The 10,088-nt window shown below is 45.7% G+C and overlaps 1 non-coding gene across 1 annotated transcript; it reads left to right on the top strand.

Annotated features, from left to right (window-relative positions):
* Positions 1-8,861: 8,861 nt before the first annotated feature.
* Positions 8,862-8,934, top strand: Trnaq-cug (transfer RNA glutamine (anticodon CUG)). Its single transcript has one exon. It is a non-coding gene; the product is annotated as a tRNA-Gln (tRNA).
* The last annotated feature ends 1,154 nt before the right edge of the window (positions 8,935-10,088 follow it).

Genomic DNA, 10,088 nt, shown 5'->3' with positions numbered 1-10,088 from the left:
GAACCAGAACCTGATTGTGAGTGATTTTTGCAATACTATTTATCTGCCATTTTAGAAATTGGATGAGGCAGGGTGCCAGGAGGAATAGGGCTCTGATGAACAGTATGGGGCCAAGGATGGGAAGTAACCAGGCTACAAGAGGGTTTAAGTATCATGGGGTATGGATCTTGGGCACATATCATGCTCAGAGATATTGCTGGAGCTCTTTGAACATTTGAATGTCTTATTTCACCAGTCCAGATTCAGTGGCATAGAAACATTTCTCCCCTAGCATAATGCATGCCCCTCCAGTTCAGTCCTTAAGTCCAGAGTGCTCCAGTTTTGGAGAATAACTCCTGCTAGGTAGGTGATCTGTTGTTGAAGGAACTCGAGACTGTCTCTAGTATAAGTCACTGCCTGCTCAAGTTCGTCTTGGAAGTGACTGGCCAGATTGAATGTTTGGACAAGGACTGTTCCATGACTCCCATGGTAACCAGAGAAAAATTGAGACCCAGTTTGACAAGGAGAGGGATAAAGATCTCCCTTTTCTTTCTGTCTCCTCCTAACTGTAAAGTTATTCAGGCTCATAGAGATAATCCTGGGGAACGATCATAACTGGGATACGGAAATCTTGAAAGGAGGTCTAATCCAGGAACAGATAGTGTCATTGAACAAGAGAAGAATGGAGGTGTGAGGGAGTGAGGTTAGCACATTGATGATAGTGATGTTACAGAAACATGTAGGATGGGATCTTGAAGAGGCTCCTGTAAGGCAAAAGAGGAGAGGTTGATTGAAGAGAGAATGTTTTGTAACTTTCATCTGGGTAAGGGTCCATGGAGTTCATGGTGTTAATGGGAACGTGTCTAATGGCCAGAAGCACTTAAAGAAATGCTCGACCTCTTTAGCCGTCAGGGAAATGCAAATCAGAATGACTCTGAGATTCCACCTTACACCCATTAGAATGACTAACATAAAAAACTCAAGGGACGGGGTTGGGGATTTAGCTCAGTGGTAGAGCTCTTGCCTAGCAAGCACAAGGCCCTGGGTTCGGTCCCCAGCTCCGAAAAAAAGAAAAAAGAAAAAAAAACTCAAGGGACAACACATACTGGCAAGGATGTGGAGCAAGGAGAACACTTCTCCATTGCTGGTGGGAGTGTAAACTTGTACAGTCACTATGGAAATCAATGTGGTGGTTCCTCAGAAAATTTGGAATAGTTCTACCTCAAGACCCAGCTGTACCACTCCTGGGCATATAGCCAAAGGATGTTCCAACATACCACGAGGGCACTTGATCAACTGTGTTCACAGCAGCGTTTTTCATAATAGCCAGAAACTGAAAACAACCTATACATCCCTTAATCAAAGAATGGATAAAGAAAACATGGTACATTTACACAATGGAGTATTACTCAGCTATTAACAAAATGGCATCCTGAAATTTGCAGGAAAGCAGATGGAACTTGAAAATATCATCCTGAGTGAGATAAGTCAGACCCAGAAGACAAACATGGTAAGTACTCACTCATAAGTGGATGTTAGCTGTAAAGAATACATGCTATAATCCACAGACCCAAAGAAGCTAAACAACAAGGAGGGCTCAAGGGACAACATGTGAATCTCACTGAGATGGGGAAATAGAATAGATATCATGGGTGAATGGAGGGGTATTGAAGGAACTGGACAGGGATAGGGATGGGAACAGGAGGGATCATGTGGGGGGAGGATGGAGAGAGAGAGAGAGAGAGAGAGAGAGAGAGAGAGAGAGAGAGAGAGAGAGAGAGACTGCTGGGAGAGACAACTAGAAACAGGGGTAGAAGGAGGGCATCTCATTCCTAGCAATTGGGGATATGGAGACTCAGTTGGCCTTCTCCTGTAACCAGACAAGAACTCCAATGGAGGAATTGAGATATCAACCCAGCCATGAAACCTTTGACCTCCAGTTTGTTCTGGCTACAAGATGTGCACAGGCAAAGATTGAGCAGAAATTGAGGGAATAGCCAACCAATGACTGACCCAGTTGAGACCTATGCCATGAGAGGGAGCCTCGCCCTGACACTGTTAATGATGTTCTTCTATATTTTCATACAGGAACATAACATAACTGTCACCAGAGAGGCTTCGCTCATTGACTGATGGGAACAGATGCAGAGACCTACAGCCAACTTAGGCAGAACTTAGGGAATCCTATGAAAGAAGGGGACAAAGGATTGTAGGAGCCAGAGGGGTTGGGGACACCACAAGAAAACCTACAGAATCAACTAACTTGGACCCATAGGGGCTCACAAAAACTGAACCACCAACCAGAGAGTATACACGGAACTGACCTAAGACTGCACATATGTTACAGTTGTGCAGCTTCGTCTTCATGTGTTATTCCTAACGGTGGGGTCAGGGGCTGTCTCTGACTCTGTTGCCTGCCTTTGGTACCCTTTTTCCCTACTTGGCTGCCTCATCTTGTCTCGATATAAAAAGATGGGCCTAGTCTTACTGCAATTTGATATTCCATGGTTAGTTGGTATCCATGGGAGTCCTCCCTTTTCTGAAGAGAAAGGAAGGAAGAGGAGATGGGAGAGGGTAGGGTAGGAGAAAGTGAAGGGAAAGGACCAGGAGGAGGGAGGGACCTTGGTTGAGATGACCAATAGCAACTTGGGGAGGAGAGGCTTTATTTCAGCTTAGAGTTTACAGTCCATCATGAAGGGGGGTTAGGGCTGGGACTCAAGGCTGGAGCCTAGAGGCAGGAACTAAAGCCAAGGCAAGAACTGAAGCTGAGGCCATGAGGGGTGCTCTGTACTAGCTTGCTCCCCATGGTTTGCTTTCTTATGTACTCCAGGACCACCTGCTCTGGGATGGCCCTGTCCACTGTGGGCTGGGTTGTCCCACATCAGTCATCAATTAAGAAAATGCCCCCAAAGACTTGCCTACAGACCAGTCTGATGGAGCAATTCCTAGTTCATGTTCTCTTTTCCCAGATGACTCTAGCTTGTATCCAGTTGACTGGAAGTCAATGAAGTAACACAGAGGAGATTAAGGAGTAGGCTTTCTGTATAACAAGCCATCTCTTTAGGACTGACTCAGCTTTAATCCCTTCCAGGGTAAAACCCCACATGACCTCATTAGTTTGCACTAAGACCTAATTTCTCAAAGGCTCCCTTATCTCTAACCTACTCTCAAAAACTGTTCTCAATGAAGCAAGTAGGAGGTAGGAAATATCTGTCTTTCTCACACTCCTGCCATGATGTCATCTGACAAAGTCCTCTCCTGAGCTGAGAAGACACTGGGGCCGTGTTCTTGATTATCCAAATGCAATGGGCTAAGTAAACATTTAGATAGATAGATAGATAGATAGATAGATAGATAGATAGATAGATAGATAGATAGATAGATAGATAGACAGACAGATAGATGGCAGATAGATAGGCAGAAAATAGGTAGATAGACAGATAGACCCATCAATTGATTGATCAATCTATAGATAGAGATAGACCCAGCCTCTGACATTTTGCTATAGCAACAGAAAATGGACTGACAGACACAGAAAACAACACCAATGCAAAGGTTGTGGCGCAGCCTTTGTGCAGCATAAAGGAGGGAGGTAGGGCTATGAAGTCACACCACTTCTTCCACAGCCCTGGCATCTGGGGGAAAAAAAGCGAAGCTTAGCAGTGATCATTGGCTCCAGCTGTCTGTGGCTCTGAATAAGCTCTGCCAATAACTCAAGTTTCCCCACAAATAAAGAAGAAAAAAATGAGTCTGTGGGTGTCACAGAGAGAGCCTTGGCATGAAAGTGAGGAGAATTGGGCGCTAAACTTCACAGTGCCAACTGGAACCGTGGGAACCTGAGCCAGTGACTTCAAACTCTGGGCCCCTTCCTCATCTCCAAAGACAGGGCTTTGGGTTCGGGGATGGATTTTTAAATCTCCAATTTCCCCCATAATTCCAAGATTTAAAATCACTTAAAGCCCTCCTTCCCTTCCTAACTACAGGTCAGAAGGGGCCTTCATTTCAGTGCCTGGTTGCGAAACTCAGGTGACATATTTCTTATGGAGAAAGCTGGGAAGAAACAGAGAAAGAAAGGAACCTCATGTGGTCAGAGACACAAGGAAGGAAGGGATAATAGCTGCAAAAAGGAATTCTCCCCCAATGCTATAGAAACCCTGAGCTGCCAGCCTGGGCGTTTTCTGTACGCTGCCCAAGCTTGCCTTGTGTCTTCCTTTCCCCTTGTAGATTGAGTCCCAGCCTGCATGACAGCCTCATTTTTCACTGAATGCTCGCAGTGAATGCTCAACTGTAATCTCTTTTTGCATGCTTTGGTCCTAAATTCATAACTGGTGGAGCAGACCTCTGCAAGCAATCACTGCCCGCTCCTTACTCCTCTGCCCAGCAGAGCCGGGCAGTCCTCAACCCCATGGCTTTCTCCAGCTTCACACTTTGTCAAAACGCATCACGACTGACACAAAGAAACAGTCCCTGGAAACGCCCCGCTTTCCCAATCCTTTTACTATATAATTGTTTTTCTTCTTCAAGGATTGGCCATCCTCAGAATAGGCTGGAGTCCTTGCCTGGATTGTTTCCATTTTAAAGCAGAATTCACTACAAAAGGGAGGCCCTTCCCACAGTTCAATGCTCTCCCAAGCTCACTGGCATTGTCTGGGTCTCTGCTTCCTCTGCCTGGGCATAAGTCTCCCCCACAGCAGACTCCTAACCCGTAACTCTAGGTGGTCAATCCCTTCCTTGTAGCTCCTAAAATGTGGATCCATGAAGATAACCTGTAAGGGGCAAAGAAGGGGGCACCTTTAGAGTCTTTCCTTTGCATGTAGGATGATGTCGACACTTTGCCATGAGCCTCAAGTCTTCCCTGCCTCCCATTCTGCTCAGCAGGTCTTGGAGACACTTTCTTCCTTTCAATCTAGTCTTCAGGTTCTTTGTCAACTATCATAATGTGCTAAGGGGCTTTGAGCATTCTCTTCCCTCCACCCTGAGTGCTCCTTGTCCAGCCCTCCCCACCCCTGCTGTTTCTCAGGTCCCAATGGGGACTCTGCCTTGAACATTTTCAGACCATTGGCACCCAGTCTATCCAGAAATAGATCAAGTTGAATGAACCAATGAATTCGTGTCCCCAGGAGCAGTCAACACTCGGAAACTTGACCATCAGCAGTAATTGTGGCTCTGAGAGTTTAAGCTCCAGTTGCCTATGGGTAAACTACCTGGCAGCATACCCTTTCTTGTCCCGTGTCCCCACTCCTCTGTCAGTCTGGGATGTTTTTGCTTTCCCACTCAACTACCCACTCCAAAATACCTCTCCCCCTCTCTCTCCCTCTCCTTCTCCCTCTCCCTCTCCCTTTCCCCCTTCCTCTCCCTCTCTTTCTCCCTCTCCCTCTCCCTCTTTCTCTCCCTACCCCTTCTTACTCTCTCCCTCTCCCCCCACTCTCTCTCCTCCCTCTCCCTCTTTACCCCCCTTTCTCTCTCCAGGTTATCCTTTTATGTGCCCTTATTTAATATAAGCCATCTCTGAATGAGTTTCCTGGTGTGTAGCTGCTTATTTAAAAGGGCATCTCTATACAGAGTTGGCTTTGTGAAAGGAGTTTTTCTCTGAATCTAAACTGTGCAGGGAACATAGGTAGGTGTTCAAGAAATGAGAACTGCACAAGCTCCCCATCTGCAACCTACTCTTTGGTATTTTCAATAGCATTCCCAGTCAAGGTTTAATAAGCTAGCGAGCATCCTCCTGTATCCTCCAGAGTGGAGCCATAGTTCCCTCCTTGGAGGAACCAGAACATAATTTCCAGTGCCCTGGATGTCACAGTCCTCAGGTGATACCAGCCCTGCTCACAGAGATCTGCATGTGGGTCCTGCACAGGAGGAAGCATTCATCTGACAGCATTTGTCTGAATTCTTGGGACAATGTAATTATTGGGAAGCCTGGCTGTTTGGCCCAAATTTAACTTTTCTTTCTGTCACATGAAAAACACATTGTGTCCAGTGACTGTCTTTCTCCTGTGGGTTTTCTCTGGTTAACTGGATCTTGGACTTCATTCTTTAATCAGTGAATGAGGTTGCCAATTAGATGACTGCTAAATGGCAGCTAAGTGAAGCTGTGTCTTTCTAAACACACTTACATTCTGAATGCTCCATCACACTGAGTATCTGAGGTGCACATCACCCCCAGGTGCTGATCCCATAGTGATACTGAATGTCACCCATGCCCGCTTCTCCACATGTACCCATGCCTTCTCCATCTGTCCAATCTTCCTGAATTCTAAGCATCAGAAAGTACCGTACACCATACCTATTAATTCCTCATTGTATACACAAAGATTACCATAGTTACAGTACACAGTCAATATATACACACATATACAGTAGACATTCAATGTGTGCACGGTGAGAGAATGTGCACCCACATGCCTAGATCTCAAACTGCCAAAAGATGGACCACTAAAGTACTCCAGAATCATTCCTGATGTGTTAATAGGCAGCAGAGTCCTGTGGAGAAAGGCACTATGGGAAAGATATCTTGCTAAGAAAAAGCCACTGTGTTGACAGTAGGTGATAAATGGTGCTGGGAGAGAGACTTGGACCAACACTGGATGATTTGGGAACAGACGACCACATCTTAGCTGTAAGATAAACTATTAGAGAGGCTAATCTCACTCCCAAGCTAGTATAATATTGCTACAGCAGTATCTGCCAAAGACATCGAAGTCACTCTGTGATCATGAGGGCCACACCCAGCTCTGCTTCTTACACCCCAAAAGCCTAGTGCACAGTGAGTATGAGAAGAGGACTTGGTGAGGCACTCGGCTAGGGAGGCTGGAGGCTGCAAAAGCGGGCCCTGGACTGGAGTGCGATGATGAATCGGAGGCATTCTGTGAACCGTAAATCGCTCCTCCATACTGTATGTTTTTACGATGGTGATAAATATTGCTGTTAAGTGTGTTCAGTGGGTAATTAGTCCCAGATGATGCCCCATGTATATGGGGTGTCCGGGGGCTAGGAAGTCAGAGTGGAACATTTGAAAATGCAGGTAGGTCGTGCTCTGTCCCTGCCCAAAAACCTCCAGAAGTTTCTATCTCACTTACAGCCAAAAGTCAGACTCGTCCCAATTATAGACTGCAAGTGTACTGTGGCCAGTCCCACCCCTGTCGCCATCTTCTTCAGCTGTGCCAGACTTCCACTCATCTTCCTGTTTCCCCTTAGAGCACCCTTCATGCGAACTCTACATGGACCCTGTGGGGAAACGCAGAAAAGCCATCAGAGATCTGCAGGTTAAAGCCACAAGGAGTGTACCCCATCAGGATGTAAAGTGTCAAAGAAGACAAGAGATGAACATGTTTCTGGGGAAGAAGGGAAATCAGAAGCTTTCTGTGGGGATGAGTTTGGCCGAAAGCTGTCCATATTTCTCAAGCTTAGAGATTGTCACTCTACAGAGAACTGTAGACTGACGTGTACACAGACTGAACCAGCTCTTAGAGAGACTAACCTTGTCTCAGCCAGCCACAAGTTGCACCAACTCTTCAAACCACGTTCAAAGGCTGTTCTTCGTGTGTACTTTCCTTCACTGGCTATACATATGATCTGCTCACCCGGTGTGGTGGGACATTCTCAACCATTTTTTTTCATCCAGACTGTTACATGATTCATAAACAGAGCCAAATATAATCTACAAAAGTAGATTTGCAGCAATTTTGTATATAACAGAAGATAAAATGTGATTACCTCTGTAGAAAACAGTCGGGTAGTGCCTTAAAAGTTAAAAATAGAAGAATGCAGAATCTGGTCATTCCTTTTTGGAGTGTACATCCCAGAGATTGAAAGCAGATGTCTGAGCAGACATTGGCACATTCGTGTTCACAGCCATGTCGTTCACTGTAACTATTGATGGAAGCAAGTCAAGTATCTGCTGACGGAAGGATGGACCAACAAGATGCGGTCTATCCACAGGACATGGTGCCAGCCAGCATATAATGGAAAGAATTCTCACACATTCTACTGTGTGGATGGAAGTGGAATATGTCAGACACTAAGAGAAAAGCGCTGTGGGTCTACCTCCACAGCTGATAATGATCCTTGTATTCATAGGACAGAGAAGACAATGGTGATTGCCAGAGGCAGAAACAAGGCAGGAGTGGGGAGTCCATATTTAGTGGATAGAATTTGAGTTTTGTATGATCCAGCATTGTGACTGGGTTAGAGACCAGTTGTATTCATTGTTTTACCTGTTGCTCTGTGACCAAAAATCACTGACAGATGCAACTTAAGGGAAGAAGGGTTTGTTCTGCCTTGTGGGTTGAAAAAAGTACAAGTCCATTATGATAGTGAAGATATGCCCCAGTTGTGAGTGGCAGGAACTTGCAGCTAGGAACTCCTCACATGCCAGCAGGCCAGGAACCAGAGCTCTGGCTTTAACCATCCTACAACCTTCCAACTCAGTCTTTACAGTCCTATAACTGCCACAAACTGGGGACCAGTCACCTGAATTCATGAGCCTACAGGGGACATTTTACATCTAAACCACAATATCAATGAATAGAAAGGCCGAAAAAAAAAGTTAAAAGTATGTGTGCGTGGAAGTCGGAGAACAGTTTTTGGAAGTAAGTTTTCTGCCTCAGGGTGTGTCCCGGGAATGCCACCTAGGCCGATCAGTCTCAGTGGCAAGCTTCTTTAGCTTCTGAGCATCCTGCTGGCTACTTATTTAAGCCTTCTGCCATAGTTACACTATTGAGGCTTACAGGCTGCAGCATGATGGTGGAAAATGTTACATGCCTTAATTTTCCATAATTAAACCGTCATGTTCTATAAGAACAGAAAAGTTGCAAGCGTAGTAAAAACACTGCCATTCATAATGTTCAGTGTGGAATGTGACTGAGCTACGCAGTAGCATTGCCCGGCTAGCTCAGTCAATAGATCATGAGACTCTGAATCTCAGGGTTGTGGGTTCGAGCCCCATATTGGGCACCACCTATTGCAGTAAAATTATAACTGGCGCCTGTCCTGGTTACTGTACCGAGTTCCCGCTCTGTGCAGGATCTGCCTGCTCTAAGCTGTTTTCTCTGTTACCACTTTCACACACTGTCCCGTCGTCGGTTGTTACCACACCTGAGACTCACATCACATTCTGTGGGCAATGCTAGCATGGCCCCATGCAATGCTAGTCCCAACCATTCTATAGCCTAGCATGGCTTCCTGTCACAGACTCTGCTCACACTCCCAACTACCCAGTGAAATCATTACTCAGCAAACTAGACCCCAACAACCAGATTTATGTGTTAAATGCTCAAGGTACAATACATCTACACAAGTAACTTACAACCAATTGATAAGGATATAAACTGCCCTCCTAGATAAGATATATTTTTGTTCATCTAGACATACAAAGCCCCATACACATCCATCCCTTAAGAATAGTCATAATAACCTGTAGATGTGCAGAGAGAAATCTTAACATACGCTGCCATGTTCTCTCAGCTGCTCCCTCTCACTCTAGTCTCCACTCCTCTCTAAAACTTTTCTCCCGCCCATCCTTCCTTCTCATCCAATGGCAGGCCTTGTTCTATCCTGAACCTGCCTTCACCTGCATAAGGACATTAACCTACAGCAAGATGGCATGTGTCCTGCAGAATGAACGTGCTTGCCTTCAAAGCTAAGACTGCAGTAGAGCCGTGAGCTGCGTTAGTCTTTACCTATTTGAATCTGAATTTGTCTTTGATCGATCTCTGCATGTTCACTAAACTTCCACTGTTGCTAATGTGTTTGTAGCCTTCCATTCAGCATGGGAGGAAGCTAGACACTGGAGGATAGTTGTGTCCTTGAGTGACTATGAACCTCTATTACACCGTGTGAGGTGTTACTGTACCTCAGGCCTTCTGTCTAGCTCACCCTAGTTACAACGATTGGGTGTGTGTCAGCCCAAGCTGCACTGATGGGTTATACGCCAGTGTTTAGACAAGGTTAACATGCCAGACACAGGGAGAGAGGCCATGGAGGGTCAGTCCTCTTCAGTTTACAGTCCAAAACATTACCCACTGGAGGAATTACTGATAAAAGGCAGTGGCAGAGCCCGGTCCTTGAAGGTACTATGCTGTCTGGAAACCAGAGGACTTGTTACATGG

This window comes from Rattus norvegicus, chromosome 10, assembly GCF_021556685.1.
Source record: "Rattus norvegicus strain SHRSP/BbbUtx chromosome 10, alternate assembly SHRSP_T2T, whole genome shotgun sequence".
Lineage (NCBI taxonomy): Eukaryota > Metazoa > Chordata > Mammalia > Rodentia > Muridae > Rattus > Rattus norvegicus.
Note: the sequence above shows the minus strand (reverse complement) of the source record. Positions and strands in the feature narration are given on the sequence as shown.